Genomic DNA, 19,414 nt, shown 5'->3' with positions numbered 1-19,414 from the left:
TTCTTCCTACCATTCAAAACATACCAGGGTGGTAGGTCATTTGGGAGTAATTGGACAGCATGTGCTCATAGGTCGAAATGGCCCCTATTACTGTGCTGTATGTCTAAATTTAAAATGAATGATGAAAACTTTTTTTTTGGAGTTTCCTTTCAGGGAGGTCAGTTATGCTGGGCATGGGATAATTTCTTTGCTTATATTACAATTCAATAATCTTTCACATCTACCTAACTAGACAGATGGGGAGTTTGACTATCAGATTTCCATTTGCATCTTGATGCTGTGACAATCCAGGGATCCCTCAGTGATTCAATGAAGTGCGAGCTTTAGTTATGTGTTCAAGTTCCAGAGGGGCATTGAAAACATAAACACCACCACCTCACCTCAAGCATCATCGACCTGCTAACAGATGGACCAACAGACACTTTCCCGTTTAGAATCCTGCCAATTAACATTTTTAAAATGCTATTGCATTAAGCACTCCTGTCTGCAGTTGCTGCAGTGGAAAATATTCCCTTCACAAAGGAACTAATCAAGCCTCAGCTTTTTTACGACAGCAGTTGTGCCTGATTTTGATGTACAAGCAAATGTTCCAGAAAGGACAGTTTGATATAAGATCTGTTCAAATAACAGCCACCAACGCATCAAAAGTAATTGTGTGAGGGCTAGTTGAGATATTGTAAAGTGGTATGTACAAAAGAACAATCAAATTTTAAATTATAACAGATTAACATACCTCTAATACCATGGTTAATATTTTGACAGGCATGAATTAGATGGAAAGAGGACATGGTGAAAAATATCACCTTGAAGTCAAGTCCTTTGAACTTTTGACACATCATCTAAATGGATTCCTGGGAGAAAAGCAGACAAAAAAAAATCAATGAGTATCAAAATAATAATTTTTATCCACAGCATAATACTTCGAGCTATCAGTCAGAGAAAAACATTGGATCTTTGCTGCTTTACCATGGCCACAAAGATTTTTTGTAGAAGCGGTTTTAAAATTGGGAAAAGATAGAGTAATTGAACTATGTTGAAAACACAGATAAACTGTGGCTCAGTTTGAATGTATTGTCAGAGTGCATCCATGACATCATATACAACCATGAGATTCTTTATCCTTCAGGCCAGACACAATTTATTGATAACTGTAAAATGTACTCAAGAAAAGAAAAATGTATACAAAAGATGGAAATATAAGCAAGGAAACAAATGTAAGCAAACTGTGAAATACAGAAAATATAAATATTCAGTAATAAATAAAGTGCAAAGTAAGAGTCCATTATTGTTAACAGGTGAGATCAGATTAAATGGCCAGAATATCTCCTAAAATATCTCCTCAACCTTCCTGATTCTTTGTATATTCAATGTGGTCCTCTGCCATTCACCTTGGGTAGAAATACCTGTACCATCTAACAGTGGTGCTCTGAAGGGCACAGACTATTAGACGACACAAACCCTTGAAATTCTTCATGAATGCTGAATCAAACCTTCCTGATTTTAGCTTTTCCCTTTTATGCATTTAAAATTTCTGTAAACTGAATGCCTTGAAAACAATGAAACACACTACCAACATCTGACACCCTCTCTGTTTTCTGATTCCTTAATTTTTCAGTGAACAACCTCCAGCCTCATCAACTCTGTTCCCTTTGATTGATCGATTCTTTCCACCATTCCAAGCTCCATAATTACTTAATGGCAGAAGAAGAAATGTATGTCTTTTATTTAGATCATTTTTTTAATAAAAGCTGCAGCTTGTGCAATTTTTATGTGCTGTGTGAAGTATCTTATTTGTAGACTTCAACCCTTAAGCAGCTTTTACTTGTAATGTCTTCCACTTTAGAACAGTTTCTCTTTAATTCATATTCCCAAGACCAAATAGTGTTTCCTGAGCTGATGTGGTGTTTCGACTTTCATTCCTGACTTTTGGATTCTAAGGGCCAAAGTGGGAATCCCATTCACTTCTGCAGATGGGGCAGGAAGCAAGTGGATACTTTGTGAGATGGTGCATTCTTTACAAGGTTTTATGTGTTGTCCTAATGTGTGGTTTTGATGTTCTCAGTGTCACCTTCAGTACTCCTTCACTTTGAGTCGTCGTGCTCCACATCTTCACAGGCAGAGTGGGGATATTGCACTTTTTTTTAAAGAAGCTTTGTGCATTGGCTGATTTTTTTTTTCTGTTTACTGCTAACCTCCTCCCCACATTTGAGCTTGGAATACAGCATCCGATTTGAGACTTTGGGTTAGACCTGCAAATGCTGGAGTCAACCCAGTGTAATCAACTGAGAGGAAATTAGAGCCTCGGTGCTGGAAGTTTGTCTGGGAGAGGACAGTGAATCTGGTGGATCTTGCTGAGAGTTTCTTTTAATGCCTTATTTTAGTTGGTACTTACTCTTGTTGATTGGGTCTCAGAAGCATATTGGCAAGCAGGGATCATGGCTATTCATTAATATATTTTGCGCCAGACCCAAGGCCTTAATCTTCAAATTACATTTCTTCATTTCACCAAAGACTGAACAATGTATTGCTTGCTCGTATTCTATAACAAGATGACTATAGAGATGGATAATTCTATAACCAATTTCAGTTAAATCCAAATTACCTAATTTAAACTTAATGACTGGTATATCAGTAAAACAACTCAAAAAGGCAGACATACTCAGCACCTAACGTACTGTATTCATCCACTTTCTTTGGGCAACATCTGTAATTGCATTATGCTCCTTTTAGCACTGCTGGCTCCCTGTGGTTTTTCTATATTAGCTTTAATTGAGAGAAATTAATGCAACATTGAGATGAAGTGAATTAGCACACTTTGCATTAAATGCTGATTGAAAGCAGTCATCAGGCAACAAAAAAAAATATACAGCTAGGTTCACACGTTAGAAATGTCTACTGGAAGTATGTGGACAAATACTAATGATTACACAATAAACAAACTCACAAAATAACAACACTAAAAAACACAATTAGATATATTTTCATGTACTGAAATGAAATAAACCCTCTAACTGCTCAGGTAAACAGTATCTGTGTTTTTATTTGACAGAAAAAAAATTCAAAAGGTTTCTAATTTTACCAGTGCTGCACTCGCCTGGCTTTGTGCCTTGTCAATTAGAATTCTCAAAACCTGTCTTGGTCTACATGGGGTGGAGAAGCTGCCAGCTAATGATAAATATAAAGTGAATAATACAATGTCCCCATGTACTAGAAAACAGTATCAAATTAAAACCATCCAGTTTCCTCCTCAAAAATTGATAGACTCAAAATCTTGCATTCACTGCAGCAAACACAGCTATCAATTAAGAGGAATGCTTGATCAAGACTGAAAGAGCATCAAATTTCTTACAAGTTAATTAATTCCTCCCCAACATTCTTGTAGAAAAAAATGAAGGCAAATTTCATAGTTTAAATGGTAACATCTGATTATATTAATTCAATTAATAACTAATCCATTTCTGGAGAGTCTGTCCTTACCAAGCTTCACCTAAGTACCCAAATACAGCTTCCAATCTCACAGTACCAATGCCTCCCTCCCCACCACATTCCGTTTCCAGTAAGGAAATTTCCAAATGCTGGAGAAACTCAGCAGATGACGCAGCATTCTTTATGAAGCAACGGTCAAGATACATGGCGAACGTTTCGGGCCTCAGCTCTTCATGAAGGTATGAGCAAAAAGCAGGTAGGTGCCTGAATCAAAAGGTGGAGAGAGGGACAGAGGAGGAGCACAGGGTCACAGGCAAGAGGACATAGGTGGATATGGGTGAACAGGAAGCTGAAAATTTACGCAAAAATGCTGGAGAAACTCGCCAAGTCATGTAGTATTATTTAATGCATAACCAAAATTTTGGGTGGGAAGGCACAAGAGAAAAAAGCAGAGAAGTGATACATATGGAGTAAATAGCTCTTTGAATAGAGAAAGAAGGGGTTGGAGAGCTGGAAGAAAGGAGACAGGGAGTTGTGTAACAGAAACCGGAAAACTCCATATTAATGCCATCTGGTGAAGAGTGCCCTGACGGATTATTAGGTGTTGCTCCTCCAATTTACAGGTGGCTTTGGTTTGGTAGTGCATGAGGCCATGAGTAGACGTGTTGGCATGGGAGTGGGGCATGGAATTGAAATGGTTGGCCACTGGGAGATCCCTGCCATTACTACAAAGTGAAGGTGCTCAGTGAAACTATCTCCCGCTCCCACTGTGGCGTTCTCGACATCTCAGAAACTGGACACAGACTGGGAGATTGGTCTGCTGAAGACCCTTCGGCCTTAAATAATGCAGATTTTATGACAGTATTTACATTATAATCAAACAAATACTACACACTTGCACACATGTAGAATCATTCTTAGAACCTAACCTAGTTATTCGTCTTCTGGAGGAAAGTTATTTTCCTTGCCAAGAAAGTTACAAGAATAATACTCTCTTTTCAATCCCAAAATTGAAGATCAAATCTAAAACAACATGAAAAGCTCTATCTGATAGTAAAGTCAATTTAGCATGACCAATCTCAACCTGCTTCCTTGTTGGCTGAAATTTACAGTACACAACAATCCTGTTATTAAAATAATAGTGTTATTTGGAAACCCAAGAAGTAAGATAAGACTATAGTGGTAGTCACTTGATGGAGACACGTGGGCCTCTATTGTTCTATATTCTATCTTCCAAAAGGTATGATCGGCTAATGATTGAACAGGTTGGTTTGCACTCATTTGTGTTTACAATGAGAAGCAATTTTATTGAAAGATGTGAGATTAGGGGACATGGAAGAGTCGAGGGCCTGAGGACGTGATCTTAGTGTAAGGAGGCGCCCATTTAAGACTGAGATGGGAAGGTTTTTTTTTAACCTCTCAAAGGGTTGCAAATCCTTGAAAAAACTTGTCTCAGAAAACTCTGGACTGTATTCTAAATTGAGACGGACAGAATTTTAATTGACAAAACAATCAAGGATTATGGGGAAAGGCCAGGAAAGTGGACGTGAGAAATGGTGGCTCATTGGTGACCATGGTGCAAAAAGCTCACTGGACCATTTGGCTTGCTTGTATTCTCACTTCTTACGATGTTACGGTCATGAGCTTGTGCCACCAGAGCGCAACCTCACTGTGGGGGAAGAATGAGCTAAAGATCAGTGCTATAATGTTATGATTAGATTTCCACCTTCCTCCAAATGCTTTCATCAACTAAGGCTCAACAATGGAAGGGAAAATTCAATTTGTGCTATCGTATATGAATATTATTTTTCATTCCTCCCATTTCTGGCAGACGGCCCTCTAAAGATTTCACCATCAGCTACACTTCCCTTTCAGTTTGATAAAGTAGTTCTTAATAGATGCTAATTAATGCAGCCAACAGCCATGTTAGCAGATTTGATCGTATCAAATGAAGTTTAAAATCCCAAATAATCATTCCTTGCAGAAATAATTCCAGATATGTGTGGATTTTCAACCTTTCCACTCTAAAAGCAAAGCTTTTTAGGTGGTATTTGCTGACATAAACATGATTTTAAAAATGTACAGGAAATGTAAATGGAGAAAAATCAAGTAAACTAAGCTATACACAGGCAACATGAGAAGCCAACAGTGTCTGCTGACAAACCCGACAGCTCATGGAGAATCTCTATTTCAAGATGATAATTTACCAAGATTTCATTCTGACATTGAAACTCCTTTAGAAGATTGCATCATCTTAATTAATGCCTGAAAAATTTCTAAAAAATCCCACTTTTCAGCTTCCATCATTCTTGTTTTAAGTTTTCAATTCTGATTAAAATAGATACCTGCTAATTATACCGGCTACGGTAAGCATATCACAAGACTTCTGGCAATTTTACAGCTTTTAGTTTAACACAGAATGCAACTTTAAGTATCTATTTTCTCATTAAAATAATTTATTTATGAAGATGTGAATGACAGCATCCTGGTATAAATTTAATTTAATCCTGTATAAACAGCTTGCTATAATCCATTATTCAAAACACAAATGTTAATTTATTTTCACTGGAAATAGCGAGTCAGAAACCGTAGCCATCATCTTGATTTCACCCAATGCACACACATCGTTATTCAATATTATTAACATAGCAAATGCCCATAATTTTATGAAGCAGAGGGTACAAAAGTTAATAATATTTTTATATTGACTTGATATTTCTGTCACTTCTTCCCTCTGAGTAATTGCTTCAGTAGCTGCGATCTTGTTCTTGAAATTATAAATTAGATCGAGATAGTTCCCAACACAAGATTTTAATTTAAGTACACTGTCTTTAGTAAATGAATTCCAGGAATTTTTTTTGACTGTCATTGTATGCACATTTTCTGAAGGTATTTTCCAAATTGCATTTCCTATTTTTAAAACCAAGATAATGACAAGCTCTGTTTAATTTGTGATTTGTATTAATAACATGGACTGCCTGATTACGTTATATGTGACATGGGATGTGCACAGTTTGTTTACGTTCATTATCTGTTTACAGATCTTTGTTTGCTTATATGTTTTATGGTGTGTACAGTTTATTTTTTGGACTACCAATTAGTGGTAATTTTGTTGCGCCTGTAGGAAAAAGGAATCTCAGGGTTGTATGTGATGTTATGTATGTACTCTGACAATTAACCTGAATACAGAGCATTACAGTTTAACATATATCAAAAATAGTGTATATCTTAACCTTTGCAGGCCTAATCTCTTGCAAGAGGCCAGAAATTTAAGGTCAGAACTTCCAAAGGGGTGAATGGTTGATATTTTCTGCAAATGTAAACATGAAAACAGGAGAAGATTATTTAGCCCTGCCAGTTCCAATATTTGCTGAGATTACTGATTAATCCATTTGCTGGATCTTTGATCTTTCTTCTTTACCAATCCTTTGACACATGAACAAATTTCTCCATTTTACCACAACCAATCTGAGTTACTGCACAGGGATTGTCTGATTTAAATTAAGAATTTTAGTACTCATTTTGTATTTTTCCCCTTTGGAATATAACAGATTATGGTTGCTATGTATTAAAATTTGAATACATTCAAGCTAGTTTACTAAATTGGGTTCATTAGTTCATAAAATATGCCCATCACCCCAAGTTGAATTGGTAACACCACCTCTTCCTCATTGTTCACCAACACAGGTAATTTCAGGCTTGCTCCCCTGCTCTGTGCCCATGACCACAGAGCAGTATAATTTTGCTGAAAACACCTCTTGTTGTTAGCTGAATAATGGGTAAATAATAAGTCAGATTATAGAATGGAAATTGAGAATCTGGTTGCGTAGTGCCAGAAAAATCTTGCTCTCAGCATCAGCAAGACCAGGATTTTAGGAAGAAGCCAATAGACCGTGCACCTGTATTCTTCAGTAATAGCACAATGTAGATCAAACAGTGTACTTTATATAATAAAGATACATTACCAATGATTCAGACTTGAGCCCTTTATCAAGGTATCTACAGACTTTTGTGTTTTACATCAGTGGGGCGGCAATGCAGAGGGTATTTCTGGGCATCTGGACCTCTCCTAAGGCCAGCACTTTTTAAAAATTTTTTTTAAATTTTTCACACTATGAACCATACTGACCAAAATATATACAGACATTTTTCTCTTGAATATATAGTGTCATTTTCTCCCCTTTTCCCCCCTCTCTTCCCTCCCTCCCTCACCCCCCCTTCCCATTTATTCAAAGTTCATTAAACCCATTAAACAATGTCATGACTTAATAAAAATAATCAAGAGATTTGTGTCTTTTACTTTTTACATACTGAGTCAGTTCATTTTGTCGTCTTCTCCTTCTGTCATTTTAGGTGAGCACTTTGAGGTGATCATGAAAAAAGCATACCAATTCCTCTACTTTCTATAGAGCTTGAGGAAATTAATTAAATACTATATCAAACTTCTACAGATGTGCTGTGGAGATATACTAACTGGTTGCATCACTGTCTGGTTTGGAAACTCAAACTCCGAGGAAGGTAACATGAAGTGGGATATGCAGGGCACTGACCTCGCGTCCACTGAAGGTGCATGGGGTGTTGCCTCAAGAAAGCAGCCAGCACCATAAAAGGCCCCCATCATCCTAACTAAGCTCCTTTCTTGCTGCTACCAATCAGAAGATACTGAAGTCTGGCACCTCTATTTTCAAGAACTGTTTTTTTTCCCCACCAGCAGTTTAAACCTCCATGTAACAACAAAAACATAACTCTATGACGAGACCACCAAAGATCTATCGGTAATACTAGCACAACATATTTTTGAATTACTGACCAACAGTGGATATTTATTATTTACTGTCTTTTCTCTCCTTTTTATATCATTTTCTTTTCCACTTTGAGTCTCTTAAATCTACTTAAATTGTTGTTACTATGTTTTAAATAACTAAGAAGCTGCAGTAAGCAAGATTTTAATTTTATCAGGCATTGTACAGATGCACAATATTCATTCTCACCTTTGTTATTTCTGAGATAAATTATAATGAAATTTTAATCTCAATTACTAAATGAAGTTCACTACTTTATCCTTACCTATGCAAAACGATTAATACTTAAATATCGGGCGACATGATTGGCATAGCGGTTAGCCAGTGATCAGGACTGGACCTGGGTTCGAATCCTGAGCTGTCTGTAAGGAGTTTGTATGTTTGCCCCTTGTCTGTGTGGGTTTTCTCCAGGGGCTCCTTCCCACCTATCAAAAACGTACCAGGCTGTACGTTAATCAGGTGTAAATTGGACGGCTCGGGCCAAATTGGCCTGTTACAATGCTGTATATCTAAAAAAATTTTAAATTAAAACTACTCTACCCTTTGGAACACGCTTCTCTTCTGCCTGCAGCTGCCATCAGAGGTTTAAACACATTCCCATTGTGATCTCAATGGATCAGAGGTGATTAGGGAATCAAAGGACATAGAACCCTGAGGAAGTAGAGATCATAACATGATAGAGTTCAGTTTCAAATCTGAAAAGGAAAAGCTGATATCAGGTGTGTCAATATTTCAGTGGAACAAAGGGAATTACAGTGGTACGAGAGAGGAAATGGCCCAAGTTGACTGGAAAAGTAAGCAAGATGGAGGAATGGCAGAGCAGAATTGGATGATATTTCTACAAGAAATAAAGAAAGCTCAGGATGGATATATTTCAAGAAAAAGGAAATAATGAATGGAAAAATTGAGAGGTTAAGGCTAACATAAAAGCAAAAGGGAGAGAATAAAAGGAAGCAAAAATTAGTAAAAAAAAGAGGACTGGGAAACTTTTTAAAACTTACAGAAAGAGACAAAGAAAGAAAAGATGAATTATGGGAAGAAGTTGGCAAATGACATACAAAAGGATAACTAAGAGTTTTTTTAAATATATAAAGAGTAAAAGAGAATCACGAGTAGATAAAAGACTGATTTAAAATAATGCTAGAGAAATTGTAATGGGTAACAAAGAGAAGGCAGAGAAACTAAATGAGTATTTTGCGTCATTCTTCACTGAGGAAGACAGCAACAATATACCTGATAGTCAGAAGTTTCAGGGAATTGAATTAAGTACAGCCAGGATTACTAGAGAGATAGTGCTTAGTAAGATGAATGGACTAAAGGTAGATTAGTCTCCCGACCGGATGAGGTGCAGCCACGGGTTCTGAAGGAGGTGGCTTTGGAGATTGTGGAGACATTGGAATTGATTTTCCAGAAATCAATAGACTCTGGCTTGGTTCCGGAGGATTGGAAGGTTACAAATGTAGTTCTGCTGTTTAAGAAAGGAGGGAGGCAGAGAAAAGGAAATTATAGGGCTATTAGTCTGATGTTGGTAGTTGGAAATTTATTAGAGTCGATCCTCAAGGACAAAGTTATGAAATACCTCGAGGTGGATGGCATGCTAAGTCCAAGCCAGAATGTTTTCATGAAGGGAAGATCCTGCCTGACCAATCTAATGTTTTGAGGAAATCTCAAGTAGGATGGGTAAGGGAGAGGCTGTGGATGTTGTGCATTTGGATTTTCAAAAGGCCTTCAATAAAGTGCCACATAAGAAGCTGCTTAATAAGATGAGAGCCCATGGAATTACAGGAAAGATATTAGACTGGGTGGAGCATTGCTGAGAGACAGAAAGCAAAGAGTGGGAATAAAGGGATCCTGTTCTGGTTGTTGCTGGTAACTAGTGGTGATCTGCAGGGGTCAGTGTTGGGGCCGCTTATTTTTACAATGTGTATTGAATGGTTTTGTGGCCAAGTTTTCAGATGACACCAGATAAGTGGTGGAGTAGGAAGTATGAAAGAAACCAAAAGGTTGCAGAGAGACTTGGACAGCTTAGGAGAGTGGGCTAAGAATTGGCAGAGATGAGATATATTGTTGAGAAATGTACGATTGTACATTTTGAAAGAGGAAATAAACAGGCAGATTATTATTTAGGTGGGGAGAAAATTCAAAATTCTGAAGTGCAAAGGGAATTGGGGGTCCTCGTGCAGGATAACCTCAAGGTTAACCACCAGGTTGGATGAGCATTATAGAAAGTGAGAACTATGTTGACATTCGTTTCAAGAGGAATAGTGTACAAGAGTAAAGAGGAGTTGATGAGTCTCTATGCGGCACTGGTGAGACCTCAATGGGAGTAGAGTTTTGGGCCCCTTAGAAAAGATGTAATAATGTTGGAGAGAAGATTTACCAGGATGATTCCTGGAATGCAAGGGCTAACATATGAGGAACGCTTAGTGGCTCTTGGATTCTATTCATTGGAGTATAGAAGAATGAGAGGGGATCTCATAGAAACATTTTGAATATTGAAAAGATTGGACAAAGGAGATGTGAATAAGATGGTTCTCTTAGTGGATGAATTCAGGACAAAAGGGCAAAGAATTAGAAGATACCTATTTAAAACAGAGATGAGGAGATTTCTTTTTTAGCCAGAGGGTCGTGGATTTATGGAATTCGGGGAAAAAGATGGAACTTGGAACTAGATGTCAGAACGGTTTAGGTCAGGGTAGATTTGCGGAGCAGACTCGATAGGCCAAATGGCCTACATCCATTCCTTTTTCTTGTGACCTTGTGAAATGTGGGAAAATCCATGTGAAATTGCCAGCTACTACAGACGTTCAGGAGCCATACAATTAAGAAAATCCCAAATATTCCCACTGCCAGTCAAATATCCACTCTGCCTTTAGACTTATGAAAACTCGCAGTGGGTTTTAAACACCCAATGACATTGGCAAGTGTACGCAGGAAATCTGCCTTGTCAGCCCATTATGTTTGACGAAGAAGAACAGCTGTCAAGAGCATATATTTGAGTTACATTAATATGTTTAACTGTTTAAAGTCCTTCACAGCTTTGACATCTGACAGAGGCTTTGGCTTTGGCTATCAAAATGTTTTCGGAGTGAAACACGAAAGTCTGCAGACGCTGTGATTGTAGTAAAAACACAAAGAAATCCTGGAGGAGCTCAGCCGGTCTCACAGCGCCCAGAGGGGGTAAAGACAAAGAGATAGACAACAGACTCGCCAAGACAAATAGCGCCTTTGGAAGACTACACAAAAGAGTCTGGTAAAACAACCATCTGAAGAACCACACAAAGATCAGCGTGTACAGAGCCATTGTCCTACCCACGCTCCTGTTCAGCTCCGAATCATGGGTCACCTACGGCTCAATTACTACCGGCTCCTAGAACGCTTCCATCAGTGCTGTCTCCGCTCCAACCTCAACATTCATTGGAATTGACTTCACCAACATCGAAGTACTCGAGCTGGCAGAGTCCGCAAGCATCAAATCCATGCTGCTGAAGACCCAACTGTGCTGGGTGGGTCACGTCTCCAGAATGGAGGACCATCGCCTTCCCAAGATCGTGTTCTATGGCGAGCTCTCCACTGGCCACCGAGACAGAGGTGCACCCAAGAAGAGGTACAAGGACTGCTTAAAGAAATCTCTTGGTGCCTGCCACATTGACCACCGCCAGTGGGCTGATCTCGCCTCCAACTGTGCATCTTGGCACCTCACAGTTTGGCGGGCAGCAACCTCCTTTGAAGAAGACCGCAGAGCCCACCTCACTGACAAAAGACAAAGGAGGAAAAACCCAACACCCAACCCCAACCAACCAATTTTCCCTTGCAACCGCTCCTGCCTGTCCCGCTTCGAACTTGTCAGTCACCAACGAGCCTGCAGCAGACGTGGACATACCCCTCCATAAATCTTCGTCCGCGACGCCAAGCCAAAGAAAGAAAGAGAGGAGGTAAAGATATATTACTGCTGTTTCGGGCCTCAAGCCCAAAACATCAATAATAATGCATCTTTACCTCCCATGGATGCTGTGAGACCGGCTGAGCTCCTCCAGCATTTCTGTGTATCAAAATGTTTTCAGCTGCTCCACGGGCAAGGCACATTTAAAATTCAAGCATGCCCACGTGAAGTCACATGATCCCTCTGCTCTTTGGGACCTTGCCTTTTAAAATTGTGACCTCACTTAGCAGTAAATAGACACTGGGAGATCCGTAACATTAAATCTATTTTTTCCCCAATTGGCCACAAGGAGTAAATGCCACCACATTATGAATGACCTTTCAACTTAGACACTAGTTTCAGCCTTGTAAAGGGAGAGTCTATCCCAATGGTACAGTTCCTTCATATTCTAGTCCTTGTACCAATTGTAATCAAATGGAACTATCTATTTCCACATCATTTCCTCAGGTCCATGCCCACCTCCCTGGGCTGTTATCCCAAACAAATAATTTAGAGATTACATTATAAGAGATTCTAACAGCCTCCAACCTATCTGGTTTTTAATCAGTTTACGTCAAAATTTAACATTAAAACCACTTTAAAATGATAAAAGCTGAAAAACTCAGCAGATCAGAGAGCATATTCTGTTCTTATTTCAGACTTCCAGCATTGCTTTTTTGTTGCCATTGCTATTATAACCAAACATTCACCATTGATAACAAGCTTGGAATGTTGTGATGAACTTGCTCAATATTCCACTGACACGTTTAGGAACATAGGAAGTAGGAACAGGAGTAGGCCAAAAATGGCCCATCTGCCTGCTCCGCCATTCAATACGATCATGGCTGATCTCATTTATGTTTTACCAACATAATCCAAATATGACACTTATTTATCCCTGGATGTAAATCTGCTTCTGACATCAGCAATTCCATTTCGATAAAATATCAATTTCACTGTCAGGAAATGAGTTGGCATGGCAGTAACTGCTTTTGTTGAGTGCTCATTACGGTAATCTCCAAATACAAGATGCAAAAGCTGATTCTTTAATTGCAGTAAAAATATTCACGCGCAGTTAGTTTTTCACTGATAGAGTGGAATGCTATTCAAAGCACTTCATAAAAGTTCAAGTGTATTATCATCCAATTGCAGAAGTACAACCCAACAAAACAGCATTCTCTGGTCCTCAGTGCAAAACATGCAACCAGACATAACACACATACAAAAAAAAATTAGATTTAAAAAATTGTGCACGCGCCAGGTTTCCTGGCGTTGCCGGGGAAATAAAATTCTCAGTTGTTGACTACGTGGTTGAAACAAAATATCCAAAATTCTTTGTGGCAATTCTGCATAAATACATTTTTTCAAACACAACATTTATATTCTTTGTAATAGAAAACGGTGCTCTCCTTCGGGTAGTGGCTTTCGCTCGCATTGTTTGAAGTCTTCCTCAGCAGACGTTGTCTGCTCATGGAATGCCTGGCGACATCAGCACTGAGGCAGGCTTGGCGTTGCTCCTCAGTTTCCCTCACCATCCAGGCCATGCCCTCTTCACTCTGCTATGGTTCGAGGATAATAGGCTAACCATTTAGGACCGAGATGAGGAGGAATTTCTTTACCCAGAGGGTGGTGAATCTGTGGAATTCATTGCCACAGAGGACAGTAGAGGCAAGTTCATTGAATATATTTAAGAGGGAATTAGATATATTTCTTCAGTATAAGGGAATTAGGGGTTACGGAGAGAAGGCGGGGACGGGGTACTGAACTTTAAGATCAGCCATGATCTCATTGATTGGCGGAGCAGGCTCGAAGGGCCGAATGACCTACTCCTGCTCCTCTTCTTTGGCTTGGCTTCGTGGACGAAGATATACGTCAGCTGCAGGCTCGTCCGTGGCTGGCAAGTCCGATACGGGACAGGCAGACACGGTGGCAGCGGTTGCAAGGGAAAAATGGTTGGTTGGGGTTGGGTGTTGGGTTTTTCCCGTTCTAACATCGGAAAAAAGGTACAAGAGCCTAAAGAAAACCACTCAGTGGCACAAGGACAACTGCTTCCCTGCTGTCATCAGATTCCTGAATAATCTATGAACCAAAGATGCTGCCTTCCTTTACAGGCATTATTTTTTTTTACATTTATTGTTGTAAAAGTGGGTTGACAATAAATATTGATTCTGATCTCTCAAAGATATTCCCTTGGTCCTGTTCATCTTGTTAATTGCAACCTCCTACATATTTCCATCGCTTTCCCAGTTCTAATAATGTCCTCAGTCAATCTGAAATTTACTGTTTCTATTTTTATAGACAGTATGACGCAAAACATTGACAGCATTTTTTTGTTTTTATTTCATATGTCCATCATCTGGAGTTTTTTTTTAAAACTTTTCACTTATTCTCACCACTGAATCTGTTATTACCATCTTTTGAGGAAAGCATTTCAGATCAATAGAAAACCATGTACAGATGGCCAATCATTCTACAGCAGTGGTCCTCAACTTTTTTTTTACCCCCACTCACATCCCACCTGAAGTAATCCCTTATAACCACAGAGCATCTCTGGCATGCAGTTTCATAGTTGCTCTGTGGTTAGTAAGGGCTTACTTAAGATGGTATGTGAGTGGAAAGAACAAGGTTGAGAACCACTGTTCTAGATTACGAAATAGAACAACCCCCAAAAAGCAAGAATTCAACAATTTCAGTGTCCGACTGGAAAATGTGTAACGGGTAATCCTCAGTTAACAACAGCAGCTGAGAGCGATATTTATAAAGAAGCACAAGGAAACACATTGAGAAATGCCTTCAAATGTTGAAAAATAATTTTCCTTGCTTGTTAAATAATTTCATGTACGATTTCAAGTAACCAGAGATTATAATTTTGTTCAAAAGAGTACAGGCAGCAGTGTACAGGCGCAAGTTACAAGAATGAACTTGATTACAATATTTGATTAAAGCTCCATTTGTATCAGGAACAGGTTTTATGGCCTCAGTTTCCAATGTGAGAATGTGTTTGAAGTTGGCCAGTGTTCAATAAGCAGTAATGACCTATCCACTACCCCAGCAGGAACCCCCTCCTTGAATCTGAAAGATATGGATGATTAGAAAATTCAGGTGAATGTTAAGAGTGTGTTTTTAATTACAGTTTCACAAAAGTAAATTTAACAATTGAATAATCTTAACATATTTGCCTCATATTGATTTGATAATATCAGTGAAAAATCAATAATCACAGCCAATTATTTCAGTCCAAGGGCAATCATTGATTAGCTACCTTTGTTTCATTTTTTTTTGCAATGGGCAACACAATATATCAAAGGATCAGGCACTGATTATTACTGATGGGAGAAAGCAATGAGCAGACCTGGATTTATTATGCTCAGTGAAAACAGATTCTCACCAGTACACAATTAATAATATAACACACTATTCATCTAAATTCCATCTGCATTTCAACACCATGGTTATGGATTCATAGTGGCATTTTTCCCTCTCCACACTGCTGCACTCCAAGCTCAACCACAAAAGCCACAGGGACAGACAGGAAAAAAATGTATCTAAAGGTGATTGGCTAGTTATTCTCACATGCTGTCCGACTCCTAGCAACTGGAGGGCCGGAGAGATCAGAGTAAAGGGGGAATCGATCAGGGTGAATGAATGAGATGATGGAATCTTATTAGTTTGCCATACAACGTTTCAGATTCACTTGATATCCTTGATTCTCGTTTGATACTATAGTAATTTGCTTCAGATTTAAACCTATCTGAAATTGATGAGGAGCTTGCTCCATGATTCTCTCCACAAATGATTTCCTAGCCTCCATCAGAGCAGGCACTCGGCAAATGAGTGGCAACTTCCCACAACATGGAATAAGTATTGACGGTACGAATTGGAAACAATAACGTCTCCTCCTCACTTGACGATCACACAGGCACACCACAAGGATGCGTGCTTAGCCCACTGCTCTAGTCACTCTACACCCATGGCTGTGTGGCCAGGCACAATTCCAATGCTGTCTACAAATTTGCCAATAGCACCACAGTTGTCGGCAGAATCACAGATGGCAATGAGGAAGTGTTCAGGCGGGAGGTAGATCAGCTCGTTGAGTGGTGTCACACCAACAACCTTGCACTCCACATTAGCAAAACCAAGGAATTTAGACTTCAGGAGGAAATCAGAATATGAACCAGACCTCATCAAGGGATCAGTAGCGGAGACTCTCCTCTTGTCCTTTTTCCTGTAACCTTTGACACTCTTACTGATCAAGAACCTTATCAATCTCTGCTTTAAATATACACAATGACTTGGCATCCACCAACCTCTAACTGAATAAATTTCCCTGCATTGAAAATATTGTCAGAGCTAAAAGGTAGGCTCCGAATAAAGAACACGGCAAGAGTAAATTATTTGATATTTATATTCTTAATTCCCTTCATTAATATTTCACATGCACTGCCTTCATTTGCACATATTTAAAATAGCTATTCATGAATAGATCCTCGCATTGATGCTTGTGGAGTTGAATGAAATGGAGGGATGGGTGACAGGTGGAAGAGGCCTATGTGTTACCTTTGGGCCAAATGAATTGCTTGTGCTTCATCTATATTGTTCAATCTTAAGTGTTATTCATGTGTAAGTTGTAATAATGTTTAATGATATTAACTTCCCTTTTTGACGATCAGATAGGAAAAAAATTGCTTAATTTTGTGTAGAGAGTAATAATGCAACTATCACAGCACGTTTATGGGCATTGTGGAATAAACTGAACTGCATCTTCTGGAACCCACATAGAGTTGAACGTGCAAGATGCTTTATTCCTGCGCCTCTACACATTTTGCCTCATCAGTACCTGACCAAGAGACTTGCATTGTCCTTCTAAACATACATTATCCTCTACATAAAAAGGTACAGGTGGTGCATTCAAATGGATTTTTAACCACTGCCAAATAACTTATCATTTCTTTATCCTAATTTCATCTTGTCATCTGAATGCAAATTGATATTGAATTAAATATTTTAATTTGTACTGTATTTCTCATTAGGATTTTTCTATTTTATTGGTTAAGTGCTTCACAGTTTACATGCACTACTAACATATACATAGATCCATTGTTAAAAACACCAAGGTCGGTAGGAAGCTGAAGCTCTCAGAGTAAACTGAAGCAAACATGAGGAGAACTCCTTACAGAGAGCGCTGGATTCGAACCCTGGATCACCGGCATTCCAATAGTGTTGCATTAACTCCTAAGCTAACCATGCCGCCCAAATACAAGATCAACACCAGCTGTGGGTAATTAACAAAATTGTTTGAATGTACTTTGCTCAGGATAGTCTCGCTTCTTAAAGAAACAAGATTCAGTTCCTTTCTTTTTCAATATTTTTATTAACATTTAAATTTCACATCAAAATTTACAGAGTACACATGGATACATATTAAAATTCAAAAAGATACATTACACTTAAATCATACCATTTCATCCAATCAATCTCAATCAAACAAATCACATTGTATCAATATTTTATTATATAAAAAAATAAATCCACTACCAAGAAAGAAGCTGTTTGGCCCAAAAAAGACAGAATTTTTATCAGAGTGGTAAATTATCTCATTAGTCAACATTCCCACCTTCATATCAAATCAAAGATTACAAAAGAAATTCAAAAAGGGTCCCCACATTTGAAAATTTGAATTTGAATTGGAAATTGAGCATCTAATCTCTAAATTTAATGTTACGTAACCAGAGCAACACCCCTCCATCTGAGCAGCACCTCTGCCTAGCCATGAGAAATAAAAGCCATTAAAGTTACGTCACTCTCTCCAACAGAACCAAATAATGGAGTTAAGGGATTAGGTTTAAAATTATTATTATTTTTTTTTAAAATGCAGAGAAAGAAATACTTAATTCCAATTTTTCTCAAGACTCTGACATGTCCAAAACATATGAATTAATGAAGCATCTCCATTGCTGCATTTATCACAATGAGGAGACACATCCACATGAAATCGAGATAGCTTGACTCTGGACATGTGATCCCTATAGACTACTTCAAATTGTAGGAGAGAATGGCGGGCACATAAAGAAATACCAAACCCGTTCATGCTTTCAAATCAAATGTAAAAGTCAACTGCTCATTCTCACAAAATACAAATTAGAAAGTTTGCAAATAGCCCAAATAATAATGACACACTTAGATAAAGGCTTAGATTAATTTGATAACATTATTGAAATAAGTTCCAATAATTAAGCATGTCTCCACAAGAACATATGAAATAGAAGCATAAAAGGCAACCTCCACTTGCTCTACCAATCAATATTCTAGGCTTCTTTTTTAAGCATAGTTGTACTTTCCTTGATTTCCTTAATCGCTGGACATTCAAACCAGGAAATTTATTTTTACTGCATATAGCCCATTAAACCCAATAACATTGTAGATTTCAATGAGGTAATCTCTTGGTTAATATGATCATTCCCAGAGGCTGGTGGAGAAGCTGTCCTCATTGGGACTCAACACCCCTCTCTATAAATGGATAATGAACTTCCTAACGGAAAGACTACAATCTTCCTGAGTAGGTAGCAGAATGTAAAGCACCGTCACGCTGAGCACTGGCACACCTCAGGGCTGTGTGCTAAGACCACTCCTGTTCACATTACTGAACCACAACTGCAACAACAGATCCAGCTCAAACAAAGTTTGCAGATGACATGACAGTAATCGGCCTCATCAGCGGCAATATGATTCGCAAGACAGAGAAGAGGTGGAAAATCTCATGATATGGTATGAGAACAGCCACCTGAGTCTCAACATGCATAAGACGAAGGAGATGATCATAGACTTTAAGAGGGCCAGGAATGACCACACTTCACAACACATTGATAACTCAGCAGTGGAGAGAGTTGAGAGCACCAAGTCCTTCGGAGACCACTTGACAAGTGACTATCCTGGACACAACATGTCCTTACTTGTCAGGAAGGCGCAACAGCGATGCACTTTCTGAGAAGACCGAAGTGGGTCAGGTTACCAGCCACACACGTCTACCTTCGACAGGAGCAGTCCTGGCCTGCTGCATCACAATGTGCTGTCAAGAAGTCGATCGAAGGACAATCCACAGTGTCATAAGAGTGGAAGAGAGGATCACTGGGATCTCCCTCCCTGCCCTCCCATCAATGTGATCTATTGGGATTGTAGTCTGAAGAGGCCACTCAAAATCATTGAGGAACCTACCACCTCACACATAGCACCTTTTAGACACTCCCGTCGGAAAAGAGTTACAGGA

At 38.8% G+C, this 19,414-nt stretch overlaps 1 protein-coding gene across 18 annotated transcripts in view; it reads right to left on the bottom strand.

The window, feature by feature from the left end:
• Window positions 1–19,414, bottom strand: part of anks1b (ankyrin repeat and sterile alpha motif domain containing 1B) — an 823,124-nt gene that overhangs the window by 42,300 nt on the left and 761,410 nt on the right. For all 18 annotated transcript variants that reach the window (XM_069908369.1, XM_069908365.1, XM_069908363.1 and 15 more), the window contains one exon: window positions 734–851. The gene's annotated coding sequence lies outside the window, so the exon portion shown is untranslated. The remainder of the gene's footprint in view (window positions 1–733; window positions 852–19,414) is intronic.

This window comes from Narcine bancroftii, chromosome 13, assembly GCF_036971445.1.
Source record: "Narcine bancroftii isolate sNarBan1 chromosome 13, sNarBan1.hap1, whole genome shotgun sequence".
Taxonomy (NCBI): Eukaryota; Metazoa; Chordata; class Chondrichthyes; order Torpediniformes; family Narcinidae; genus Narcine; species Narcine bancroftii.
The sequence above is the reverse complement of the archived record's forward strand: the minus strand, read 5'-3'. Positions and strand labels throughout refer to the sequence as shown.